A 14,077-nucleotide genomic window follows, 5' to 3' on the forward strand; every position below is an offset into this window, starting at 1 on the left:
AAACCACGACTTTGGGTCTTGCGGGGAGAGAGAGGAGAAGGAGATGAAGAAGAAAACCCAGAAAAAGAAAAGGGATGTAGAACCCAAACACAATGTTTAGTCAGTCGTGCAAGAGAAGACAACAGGTGGCGAGGTAAAGAAACAGATGCCCAACAGGTGTCAAAGCAGAGACACACAATGTTTGCAAATCGGGGCAAAACCAGAATTGCATGGAAAGAGTGGCAGTTTTGCAATTGTCTGCAAACCGGGGGCAACACCATCATTTCCACAACTGAATGAACAGTTGTAATGCCTTCCTGCTATAGTATATAGAATATGCCAAAGGAATTCTCTGATACTGTTTTGCTTTATGCTCTATGATCATATCTATATGCAGCATCCTGATCCTGATGAGAGGCGCTATGACCTGGAGATGCATGCTTCTTTCTTTTTCCCACTGGTAAATGATTGGAAGTATGAAATTTTATTTACTTTCATTAGGAATTTTTATTAGGTATTTCCTATTACTTATTTCCTACTAGCTAGTTGGGTGACTATTCTTTTCCTGCATAGACTTAATTGCATGCAAAATGTTTGCTGTCGCTGCATACATACGAATTATAGAGGAAACAAAGGATATAAAATTGACAGAGAACATAAGGTGTGGTAGCACTTGCGGAGAGCTTTATGTTGAATTCATTATGGTAAGAAAACTAGTCCCGAAATGTTGTGCAAAATCATATCATCAATAATCTGTAAATGAGGTGCAAAGATCTTTTTCTTGTTTACAAAAGGTTTATCATTGTGGAACAACTTTTGGACTAAAGATAGGAGGTTGAATGGAGAAAATTTGTGCCTCTCTTCCACTGACTGCTTGGTGGGTAAACGACCATGTAAGCTTCCATGATCTCTACTTCCGATAGAGTTCTGAAACAAATCTTGTTGTTTGGTTTGCAGAAACCAGAAGAGAAAGTGAAGATTAAGACTATATTACATGCTTAAATTTTTTTTGAATAAAAGAGGACAAAGGAATGCCCAAATTTATTACTGAGTAATATGCTTACAATCTAGCTGGAGAGTATCTCTCAACATAACAGGGATGACGTCCATCCAATGAACAGAGCCAACAGATTCAAAAGCTTCAGTAGCTAGTCTATGCGCAACTGCATTTGCAGTTCTAGGTGCAAAAGAGATAGAAACAGTGTTAAGGTTTGCTAGCAGCTGATGAATGTTATCAATAATGTTGCTATGCTCCAAAGATAGATACTCCTGTATCTACAACTTTGCAACTGCAACTTGACAGTCAGTTTCAATAATATAATTGGGAAAGCTATATGTTTGGAGCCACTGCAGTCCAGTTCTTATGGCCTCCAATTCGGCTTGTTTTGCTGAAGAGATGCCACTGATGTGCTTAGTAAAAGCAGCAATTGCTAGACCTTGTTCAGTCCTAAGAATGCCACCTACTCCTTCTTCTGTTTCATTTGGCATAAAAGCCCCATCCACATTTAGTTTTAGCTGACCTTGCACAGGAGGTTTCCATTTGCACTTCTTTGGCGTTTTGGATTGCTTCTGCTCAGGATAGTTGAGATTGAGAAACTCATGATACCATGACATTGTACCACAAATGATCTCTTGCAGAGTTTGTGACTTGTCAGACCAAAAGACTGTTGTTTCTGTTGCGCCATAATCTCCAGATGAACATAAGAAGCTTCTGAAACTTGTCCTCAAATAAAGAGTTTGCCTGCTCTAACATCCACTCTTTGAAATCAAAATATCAGACATTATCACAGGGATATTTAGATGAGCATCTGAAAAGATAGATTGAGCATTTGGGCATGCGCAAAAGAGATGTGAAGTAGTCTCATAAGGGTGTGAACAGAGAAGGCATTGTAGAGTACCCTCATAACCCTTAGTGGTTAGCATAACTCGAGTTGGCAGTAAATCATGACCTTGCCTGGAACCCTGGCCCTCCAAAGTCTTTTCCACAGAGCTAAAAATGCATTACCAGTTGAAGTTGAAGCTAATGCATTTGGCATGACAATAGATCTGGCAATCCAATATGCTGATTTGACAGAATAAAAACCGCGTTTCTCTGGCTTCCAAGTCAATCTATCTGTGAGGACACGCTGACTGAGAGGAATGTTGATGTGAAATTTCGTCGTCAACATGTATACCTTGATTTGTCTCAAGCATGGGTTTGTCAGGTTTGGTAACATGTACAAGGTCCTGCTTCTCTTTTCTCTGGTCATGCTATCTCTCGTCCCTATTCACGACGAGACTAGCCACAGGATCATGATATATGTATCATTAGGTGAGATTTGATCTTGATAATGGATAGATGTATATGCATGTTTATTGTTTGCGAATGTGACCCATTTTATGTCGTCCTAGCTGAACCTTGGATGTCTGCCAAGGCGTGGTGGCATGGCAAGCTAGGCTATACTGATGTTCCTTGATTCTTGGCTACTTCACATTCGAGGAGTGCCAGTTGGAAGTTGAGGAAGCCAAAGTTGAAACCTTGTTCATAAATGAACGTTTTGCTTGATGTTGGGTTTTTATCATCGTTGACGAGTCAACGTGTCCCTCGTGGATACTTGGACTTTTCAACGCGTCCTACGTGTGCATGGTTGAAAAGTCGTAATGTTTAGTGCGTCTAAATTCCGACACGAACAAGCCTCCAATGCCCAGTCAAACCAAAAAATTGTGTTTGTTGGGGGACTTTGATAGAACCTTAAGAGTTTTTACTATCGTGATACACACATATTTTTAGTCTGGTAACGTATGCCCATTACAGATTATGTTTAATACCACAATTGTTTTAAGAGGAAATCTCGACGTTCGAGATGGACATGCAAATCTGTAGGGCTATACGAGTCTAAAAACATCGAATCTTTACAATGTCAGAATAAAAATCCTGTTTCTCACCCAAATCTAACAACGATTTATATTTTTTTTGAAAGTAATGGGAAAGATGATCATGTGAGGAAAATTTTCAAATTATCTTTATTAACGCTCCACTAGTGCTTATAAGATAAATACTAAATGGTTACATGGCCAAGGAAGCCCTTCTAGTGAGGATCCTTAAGTTGAGGACTTTTCGGTTTATGGTTTAAAAGACCTAATTTTCGATCACATTTTGACATCTTATCCGTTCAGTTTTTAGGTTTATATGAGTAGATCATTTCTACAAATTTTCACCCAAATTGGTGTTCATTAAGATAACAAACTAGATCAAATTAATGGACGAACCAAATCTGTCAAATATGAACCGTTCAAGTTTATAATTGATAAATCACACTTATGAATGTCTTAACAAGTTTCAATATAGCTGAAAATTTGAAGAAATGATCTACTCATAAATACCTATAAACTGAACGGTTAAAATGTAGATATAAGATCGAAAGGTGGGATAAGCTGAAAAGTCCTCACCATGTCCTCAACTTAAGGGTCCTCACTCCCACATGGCCAATAACGATCCACATTCACCACCATTATTGCCTTTGATGATCCCTTTCCCCTTTTTATTTTAATAAAAATGTGTTTTATGACAAAACTTAACTTAACTATACTTATGGGGAAGCCAAACTGGCGATGTGGTTCCGTGGCTTTGACAGGCCACGTGTTAACATCTTATACTAAGTTAATTCAAACCAAAGGTTGTGATTGTATCGAATTAATAACCCTAATACCTGACGACTAAGCAATACTAAGAAGCGTACATGCACGCCTTTTCTCTTAGAGTCCTAGTCTTTCACCTTTTGGTTTTTCTCAAGGCAACACACAATACTTCTATTGGGTCTCGAGAAGAGAGAAGGAGAAAACAAGAGAGCTCTTTACCTTCTTCCGTTTCTTGGATACCTCGTGGGTGAAGCTTTGTTAAGGATTTGCATGCAGAGTGTGCTTCTCACACCTAGGCTTCCTACTGGTTTTCTAGGTATAGCCTTGTTTTCTTCTGTCATGTTGTTTTTCTTTTTTTACTCAAGGAAAATTGGAGAAGAACGAGCTTGTTTAACGCATGCGCTGCCTCTATCTCTGTTTTGTTTTGGACTTCTTTGTTCGGAAGTGATTTTCTAGTTATGAAGGGTTCATGAGACACTCTCATCCCCGTTAAGTGTCCAAGTTGGTTTTTTTTTTTTTTTTACTGTGGTGGGGAGTGAGAGGGCTAGCTGGTCCTTGAGTCGGAGGGGATTATTATCTCCTTAACAAATTTCTCTTCTTTATTTTTAGGGAAGAGAACTTGGAGATGGAAGATTCTATGGATGGGGAGAAAGGCTATAGTGAAAGGAATATGTCGTCTAGTAGTTCGGTGAGTCATCACCAGAATCATTGTCTAACACTAATGAGGGGAAAGTATCTGCAATGTCTTCTGACGGCTTAAGTCATCAGAAGTCTTCCTCCGCACGTTCCGAGTTTAGTAACGGGTCTTCACTTTTGACCCTATCGGGTCCGATGGATTGAGGCGCCGAGCTTTGGCGACGCCGATGCATGGATGAGGTAGAGAGTTGTCATGGGGTGTATGTGTCAGGTAGGAAAACATTAACGGAGGTTAGGAGGCAACTATTGACCTATAGGGCTAATCCTTCCCCCTGGACAACTGATCAGGAGATGACTGAGATTAGTACGGCTGCCTTAAGTGAGTTAAGGTGAAACTTTCGGATTCCAGATACCGTGGAGTTACGGTTGAATTTATTACTTTGTACCCGGTCATGTTGGAGATAGGCATTGGGCTACCTTTCCAGCCTTCTGTGTATGCATGGTTAAGTGAATTTAGCGTCGCTCTAGCCTAAATCAGCCCTAATGGTTATAGGATAATCATTGCTTTGATGACCCTATGGAGAGAACATTACGGCTGCGACCCATTGGTCGAGGTTCTTCGTCACCACCTAAGGCTTAGGAAAAATATATCAACGACAAGGGATCCCATCAATGGTTTTTACTGTATCACTTCTCACCGTCCTTCCCTTATTATCGATGTGCCTCCCGTGGCTAAGACTTGGAGGAATAAATGGTTTGATGCTAAGGGGTGGTCACCTACCGCTTCGAGTGGTAGTGTCCTTGCCCCTAAAATCATCACTCACTTTATGGATGCAGGTTGTATGAAACACCTGAGTTCTTTCTTTGTGTGTTGAACTTAAATGATCCATTGTGTTAATTTCTGTTTACTATTATTTCGCAGGTGAACCACCAAGACTTAAATCTCTTAGTGTGTCTATACAAGAAAAGTTCAAGACCCTGCTTCACCTTTCGAGAGAAGAGCGTTGCTTCAAGACGATCGTCATAGAAGAAAGGTTAGAAAGGCTTGGTCTTGCCCTTCCAGTTAGGAGTAAGTCCCTTGTTACTGATCGACTTCCTCCTTTTTTTTTTTTTTTTTTTTGAGAACTATGACATCCTCTTTTATTTTTAACTTGAGTTGTTAATAATCGTTTTATTTTATTTTTCAGACATGACGATTGACAAGAACGGCCCCGTCCTTCGTGCAATGATAATTAAGCAAAGGTAATCCGTTAAGGGTCCAATTACTCCAAGGTCTTTGGTTCTCGCTCTTGATGCTATGTCTGTACCCAAGCCTCCCTATCCCAAGCTTGGGGCTCGGACACCCAGAGTTGCATTGCCCTCTGGCGACCGAAGGAATGTGGCCAAGCATGCAGCCTTCGATCAATATGAAAAAGTTTCCGAGAAGAGAAAGATGAGTGAGGATGGGATGTGTAAGCAGGATACCAAAAAGAAAATGAGGGTAGACGGCGAAAGCAGAGGTTTTATGGAAGATGCTAGGAGGGGTCCTTGGCAACCCAAAGTGTTGCCGCGTGTTGACCCTCATATGGCTGGACACGATACTGTTGACGTTCCTGATTTCCTTTCCAAATACATTAGGGATATACTAAGGCTTGTTGACTCTAAGTCCTTTGCTGCGGACTTTGGAGAGAAAGAAATTGAGGGAGACCTCAAGTCTCTTGTTGAAGGATCGGAGCTAAGGCTTCGCTGATTAAGGTAATGGGGGTGTAGTTCTCTTGAGTTGATATGTTAGGTTGCTTATTGTTAACATGGACCTCACTCTTTTGATTTTTACTCTTGTAGGGTGATTTAAAGGTTCACTTTGTTCTTGACAAAATGGCGGAAAAGATCCGTGAACTGGACTCAAGAGCTCTTGTGGTTGACAAAGAACTTAAGGCAACTAAGGGTCAGTTGAACCAAAGGAAGAAAGATGCGGCAAGGTTAGAGGCATGTCAGCAGAGGCTGAAAGAGAAAGACAAAGAGGTTGGATAGATGGGAGAGAAGATCAAGAGTTTGGAGAAGATGAAGGCCAAAGAGTGTAAGAAGAGCAATAGCTTGCAATTGAGTCTTGAAGAGCTAACTGAGGAGGCTAAAGGGTTGAGACTTAAGGTCAAACTTAACCAGGATAAATTTTTGCAGGACTTCCAAGAGTCAAAGAAGTATATGGATGCTTTAGAGGGCAGTTACTTGGAGGGGTTTACTGATTTGTATGAACAATGCGTTGTGCATTTTGGTGAAGAAGCGATGAAATGGGCTCTTGACAATACGATCGACCACACAACTCTAAGGGTTGTGGAAGGAGCTTCTTTGGGTGAGACCTTGTTGGAAGGTCTAGGAAGCATTGACCCCCAGTTGATAGGTCAAGGAATGGTTGAGTCTTTGCCGGTAGGCCAAGGAACCATTCAAACTGACCATGAAACTAGAGGGTTGACCGACAAGGAGGTTGGGGGCGCTGATGCTTTGGCGGATAGTTACTTGGAGTTTCCTCCTGAAATGGGTGGCGCTTTGGACGGGGAGAAGAATGGTGTTCCAGACACTCTTGCCGACTCTTGAGATGTTAAGGGTCACTGTAAGGTTTAAATATATTCCTACTTACGTACTTTTTAAAATTATGTTGGACTCTTCTAGCTTTGTTAGATTTGTGAATATGTTACCCTTAATTTTGCTAATTCGAACGACCGATTAGCTCTTTTGGAGATAGGGTACGCAAACTCCTAACAACATGTAATTCGGATATATGCATAAGGATGAGTGTTCTAAACCTGTCGGCACTCATCCTTAGGTATATTTTGCTAGCTACTTTATGTAAGGATTGTTTTATGAATTTATTTATGTTTTTGTTAAATTGGTAGGTTTTATCATTGTTCCTATGAATGTTATGTTAGACATTGTGATGAGCAGACTTAGCATTGGGTTAATCTTCTAACCCTTGTGGTGGACATTTATTTTGAGATGGCTATACCCTTGTGCTTTTGTAAACATCTTTATTTTTTATTTGCGTATAGCTGGACATGTGGAACAGGTACCTCACTTGGTCCGTGTCTGGGCATCGACACTAGTTCGTCAGTAATGAGCTGACGTAACTAGAACTGAATAGTCATATACTTAGCACGGGAGTCTTTGCCGAATTGTTTGATTTGATAGATTTTTTTTCAAATTAATCTGATTGTTGCAAATTTTGATCTCAACACGATTGTAACATACAACTAATATATATATATATATAATGACAAACATGGATGTATGGAAATTAAAACTTGGATAGATATTAATGGCATTACATGCATTTGTGTGCCGGTATGCGAACAAAAGATGTTGGGGCGGACACACCCAATTAGAAAGGTATGAAAGCAGATAAAAATCTTCTCCTGGAAAGGCAGAAGGGTGATAAGTGGGGATCTTTCTTGGTAAAAATAGAGTGGCGGAAGTCCAACATAGCTCACTTGTTGTGGTAGATCATCAGGCTCTTGATGTGCCAAGGGTGAGTGAGCCTTTTTCCTGCTAGGTTGGCTAGCGAGTAAGTCCCAGGACGCTCGATGCCTATGACCCTGTAAGGTCCCTCCTAGTTGGCGCCTAGTGCTCCATCAGCTTTTCCTTTGAGACGAGGGTAACCTTTTTTAGAACTAGGTCTCCCACCTGAAAACTTCGCCCTTTGACCTTTTGATTGTAGTACTTGGTGACCCGTTGTTGGTACGCTGACTTGCGTATTTGAGCATTCTCCCTTCTTTCCTCGAGTAAATCTAAGATGAGGCGCAGTTGCTAGTCATTTTCCTCCACATCGAATGTGTCGACTCGATGGGTAAATGTTTTCAGCTCTATTGGGAGGAGCGCTTCCGACCCGTAGGCCAACGAGAAAAGAGTTTCTTTGGTGGAGGTGCAAGGTGTCGTCCTGTATGCCCAGAGGATACGAGGGAGTAGGTCGGGCCATATACCCCCTTGGCTCGGCCTATGCGCTTCTTAAGGGTCTTTTTGATGATTTGTTTATAGCTTCAACTTGGCCGTTGGCTCTTGGATGCTATGGTGCCGCAAATCACATCTTGATTCCCAACTTGGAGCATAATTCTCTAAATGAGTCGCAGTTGAATTGCTTTCCATTATCCATTACCAACGCATAGGGGACTCCAAAGCGACAAATAATGTTCTTCCAGATGAAGTTTTGAGTTTGGAGGGTGGTGATGGATGTCAAGGGCTCAGCCTCTTCCCATTTGGTGTTGTAGTCCACGCATACCATCGCATGGGTAGCCTTGTTGGTGCCCTTAGGCATTGGCCCGATGAAATTAATGCCCCAAATTGAAAAAGAGACTGATGCGCTCATCGGAGTCAGGGGTTTGGAGTCAAGGGTTCTCCTGATTGGTGTAGGATCGTTGAATTTTTCTGACATGGCCTACAAGTCTGAACCATCGTCTTCTAGTCTTCTTTCAAGGTTGGCCAGAAATACCCTTTCCTAAGAGTCTTAAGAGCTAAAGATTCCGCTGATTCCTTCGTGGATGTTTGACAACACATTTCTTCCTTCATTGAGGTTCACACATCGTACGTAGGGAGCGGAGTACCCTCGCTTGTAAAAAGTCCCGTTAACAATTAAGTAGCGGCCTGCTCGATACTTGACCTTCATTGCCTCAAAGGGGTCGTCAGGCAACTTTCCTTTAGATAGGATGTCAAAAATAGGATCCATTCAGCTTGGAATGTCGTCGATCTGGAGCATCTCTCGCTCCTCCTCGATACTTGGCTTGTTTAGGTACTTGATTAGAGTATTCTTTCCCATATTGCGATCGATGGCTGATGCTAGCCGAGCTAAAGCGTCTGCCCGTTCGTTCTGTTCTCTTGGAATCTGAACGATGTCGTATGATGTGAAACATGATAACAAGGATTTCACCTTACTCAAGTAGGCTGCCATGACAGGGTCTTTTGCTTGGTATTCCTCTAATACTTGATTCACCACAAGTTGGAAATCGCTATGAACTTGAACTTTTGTTGATTCTAGCTCTTTTGCAATGCGAAGGCCAGCGATGAGTGCCTCGTATTTCACTTCATTGTTGCAGGCCTTGAAATTGAATCGAAGGGCGTACTCGAGCTCATCATTTTGTGGAGTTGTAAGTACTAGGCTTGCCCCACTTCCAGCTTGGTTGGAGGATTCGTCAATGTACAATGTCTAAATTGGATCCTAATTACCGATTATTGGTGTACATGTCTCTCCTTTTGGCGGTTGAACCATATCTCTTGGTGGGCGAATTGTGTTTTCAGTGTTTCCTTCATTGCCTAGGAAAAGTAGGTGGGTGAATTCTAAAATAAAATCGGCTATAGCTTGGTCTTTGACGACTGTGCGAGGGCTGTAGTGGATATCGAACTCCTCCAATTCAACTGCCCAATTGACCAGTCTTCCCGATGTCTCGGGCTTCCACAACACTTGCTTCAATGGTTGATTGGTCATTACTTCGATGGTGTGAGTTTGAAAATAGGGTTTGAGCTTTCTTGCCGAAGTTATGAGGGAGAGAGCCAATTTTTCAATTTCCGGGTAACGGAACTCCGCATCAGCGAATCCCTTGCTGACATAATAGATTGCTTCTTCATGCTTCTCCTCCTCGTGGATGAGCACTGAACTGATTGCCGCTGTTGACACCAAAAGGTAGATTAAGAGCACCTCCCCCTCGGCTTTGGCTTAGAAAGGACTGATGCTTTTCCCATATGCCCTTTTAGATTGATAAAAGCTTTCTCGCATTCGTCGGTCCAATCTATGTTTTTTCCAACTTTCTTCAATGCTTTGAAGAATGGTAGGCATCGGTCGATGGACCTTGAGATGAAACGATTAAGGGTCGCTACTCTTTTAGTGAGACTCTGGACCTCCTTCCTTGTTGTTGGTGACTTCATATCGAGCAATGCTTAGATTTTCTCCGGGTTGGCTTCGATTCCTCTCTCATTGACCATGAACCCCAAAAAAAATTCTGAGTGGACACGAAACACACATTTATCTGGATTAAGCTTCATCCCATATTCCTTCAATACTTTGAACACCTTTTCAAGATTTTCAGCGTGGTTGGTGGTGAGGGTGCTCTTCACTAGCATGTCATCGACATAAACCTCCATGATGCTCCTAATGAGGTTCGCAAACATGCGATTCACAAGACGTTGATACGTTGCCCCAACATTCTTTAGCCCTAATGATATCCTACAATAGCAATACAAGCCCTTGTCGGTGACGAAAGAGGTATACTCTTGATCTTCCTCACATAATAGGATTTGATTATACCCCGTGTAGGCGTCTATAAAACTCAAGAGTTTATGCCCGGCGGTGGAGTCCACAAGTTGGTCAATGCGTGGTAGAGGGAAACTATCCTTCGGACACGCCTTGTTGAGATTTATGTAATCTGCGCACCTTCTCCACTTCCTGTTGGGCTTTTGTACCATCACAACGTTTGACACCCATTGTGGGTAATCTACCACTTTTATTGATCCATTCTCCAATAGCCGGTCTACCTCTTCCTTGATAGTTGCATATCTTTTAGCGTCTGACAACCTTCGACGTTGCTTGACAGGCTTGACATACCGATCAATGCTCAGCTTGTGTGTGATGACTTCGGGTTGGATTCCCGGCATGTCATTGTGAGACCATGCAAAAACATCGATATTCCTCTTTAGGCACTTGATGATGTCCTCTCTTGTCTCATCATCGAGCTCGGCTCCGATTTTAATCACTCTCGGGGCGATGATCTACTAGCGCAATTGCGATCAATTTTTCCACTGGTTCGGGCTTTAGCTTCCTCTTTTCCTCACTGGCCTCTTGAGGAGGGATAACCTCGTTGCTCCGTTGGCCATGCTTGAATGATATCATCAAAAGGTCCATCATTTCTGGGCCTGCATTTTGTTTGGAATCGGATGCATAACATGCCCTTGCCAATGCTTGATCTCTTCTAACTTTTCCCACGTCGCTGTTTGTGGGGAACTTCAACGTCAAATGACGATAAGAGACTCTTGTCATGAGGTCTTTGAGCGCCGGACGTCCTAAAATGACTTTGTAAGCTGATGGGCAGTGCTTACTACAAATAGGGTCGTGCAAGTTCCTACATCAGGCCATGTTCCTAATGAGAGCGTAAACGGCATGTGGCCGACAGACTGAATTTTTGAACCTCTGTAAGCGGTCAGGGATGCGGTTCCTCTCGTCAGCATTCTACTTCTACACCCAACTTGGTGAATGCCGAAGCAGAAATGATGTTCACCGCGCTGCCACTGTCGACAAGGACGCGAGCTACCTCGCAATCAGCGATCAAGGCTGTGACGATGATCGGGTCATTGTGAGGGTAGATCAACTCTTCGACGTCCTCGTCCATGAAGGTGATGGGTTCCGGAACTAGTCGTCTCATCTTGGCGGGTCTAGAATCAACTAAAAAATGTCCACGCTGGCCGCTCGAGCGTATGCTTTGCGGGCCCTGTTCGAGGTTCTGGCAAGGGTTGGACCTCCAGAGATCGTATTGATGACCGCCCTTGGGTTGTTCGTGTTTCCTCACCAGCGGGCCTAGCATTTCCGGTCTGAACTCCATCCTTTTTTATGAAACGTTGTATGCTCGGGGCGCCTCTATCAATCAATGCTTGGTATGCGTCCGCCAAGGGTACACATTTCTCTAGGGTGTGCTCGTATTCCCTATGATACCGGTAGTAATGTGATTCATCGATTCTTCCTCTAGTTGAAATTTTGATCTTCTTGGGCTCGGGTAGGTCCCGGGACACGACAACAAAGATTTCTGTCTTCGAGCCAGCGGAGTGGAGTGTATTTCCCATATCGTGATAGCGGTACTTTCGGCTTTGTTTCAGCATTCTTGGGAGTGTTGGATGGCTTGGGCTTCTTGTACTTGTTGGTCGGGGCTTTCACACCAAATGAAACCTCATTCGTCCTCTTTGTCCCCACGGCTGGTGCGGTGTATGTGCTCATGTCTCTAGCATAGTTGAGGTTTTCCGCCCTTGAGTAGTTTGTTGCCTCGCGCATGAGTGCTTTGAACGATCCCGGGGGATTCTCAATCATCTTGAACAAGAATGGATCAGACCTAAACCCTCCCATTAGGGTAGCATATGCTATCTTTTCGTCTGCCCCTTCGCATTGGTGATACTCCCCTTAGAAACAAATCACATAGTCCTCTTCCGGGAGTTGACATATCTGGGTTAGGTCATTTGGGGTATACACTCGGTTTGAGACTATCATGAACTCATCGAGGAAGGCTCTTCGCATGTCTCCAAAACTCTTGATTGTTCCGGTGGGGATGCGATGGAACCAATTGAGCGTTGAACTCTTAAGTGTTTGGGGAAATACTTTGCATTGGTCTGCCTCAGTCACGTCCTTTCCATCCGTGGCTAACTTGAAATTATCAAGATGATCGTATAGGTCGGTGGAGTCGTTATAAAGATCAATATTTTAGAACTTCGTGTTCTTGGAAGTCTTTCCGTGCATTATGGACTCTGCATATAGGAGCGGGAGTTCCTCTGAACTGAGATCAGGGATGTACGGTGATTTTCTCGAATCCATCTGGTCCATTCTTCGGTATACAACTCCTAGTTCCCCTATTACCGCTTGTCGGACTAGGTCCGCCATGAATGACGCTGTCAAGGGCTCTTTTGAGGCGCCTAACAACTTGGCAGTCCTCTCATGCCGTTTTTTGGAAGCGGCTCTACGTTCTCGACTTCTCGGTCCTACATGCCTTTGGTCATCGTTGTAGGACGAACTCTCATGCTCCAAAATCTTATCTTCTGATCCACTAGTTTGCTCATCATCAGCCTTCGACTCCAAGAGGTCATGCAGACCGTCATTCTCATTGATGTGATGCTCGATGCGTCGAGTACTTTCCCGCTATGCAAGAAGTTCCTCATTAACTTCCTCCAACTGCTTTGTCAAGCGTTCGTTGCTGATTGCCTGACTCTCGCATTTTTGGTTGATCAACGTCGTCTGTGTTTGAATGTTGTCTAAGACATGGGAGAAAGCTCCAAGCTACCCCTTGAGAGTCTTCGAAGGATGAACCTTTCGCCTGGTCTTCATGGGCTAAGGGATGACCTTCTTGAGGGAGGGGGGGGGGGGGGGGTGGGTTTCGGGGGCGGTGCCCTTAACGTTGTCCTTCAAATTTGCTTGTTGATTTGAGCCTGGCTCTTGCTCGGTTAGGGCTCCTTGGTCAGACTCTTGGTATGACTCTGAGGCGTGATCCATCATGCTTGGTATGACAAGGACACCCACAAGCGTAAGCACACATGTAAACTTTAAAGAGATGTGAGTAAGGATTTCAACCGTATCAAGGAAAGCATGTGAGAGCACGGTGCTAAGCGGCTAGCTTTCCCACAGACAACGCCATTTCGTTGATGCGAAATTTCGTCGTCAACATGTCAAAGAGGAATTCGTTGAAATCCGATATGGAGCTTGGTGGAGTTGATGCTTAAGAGTGGACCTTTATCTCTTGATCATGGGGTTTGCCTACTCTATTGGATGGTAAGGACATCGAAGTTGACGGAGTTGAGCAGCGAAAGACCTATCACAATGAACAATCGGTTGCCTTGACACCGCCGTGATGTCTGCCTATTAACCTTTGATGATAAAGTTAGAACAAATAGATAAGAGTATGAGAAATTTCTCTAGAGAGAGTGAGTGTGAGTGTGGTTGTGTGTTTTTTGAATGAAGGGGTGCTTCCATTTTTATAGGGCCTTGAGGAGGTGGTTGTGGCTCCTTATCTAGAGCATGGGCATTGTACTTAAGGCATGTCCATGAACTTACTTTCTGGCGCAGCCATGCTCCTTCCCTGACGTTGTAGTGTTTTTCTACATGTTAGCACATTTAAGTGCGATATCACCTTACTCCTTT

This window comes from Fragaria vesca, linkage group LG5 (genome assembly GCF_000184155.1).
Source record: "Fragaria vesca subsp. vesca linkage group LG5, FraVesHawaii_1.0, whole genome shotgun sequence".
NCBI classification, from domain to species: domain Eukaryota; kingdom Viridiplantae; phylum Streptophyta; class Magnoliopsida; order Rosales; family Rosaceae; genus Fragaria; species Fragaria vesca.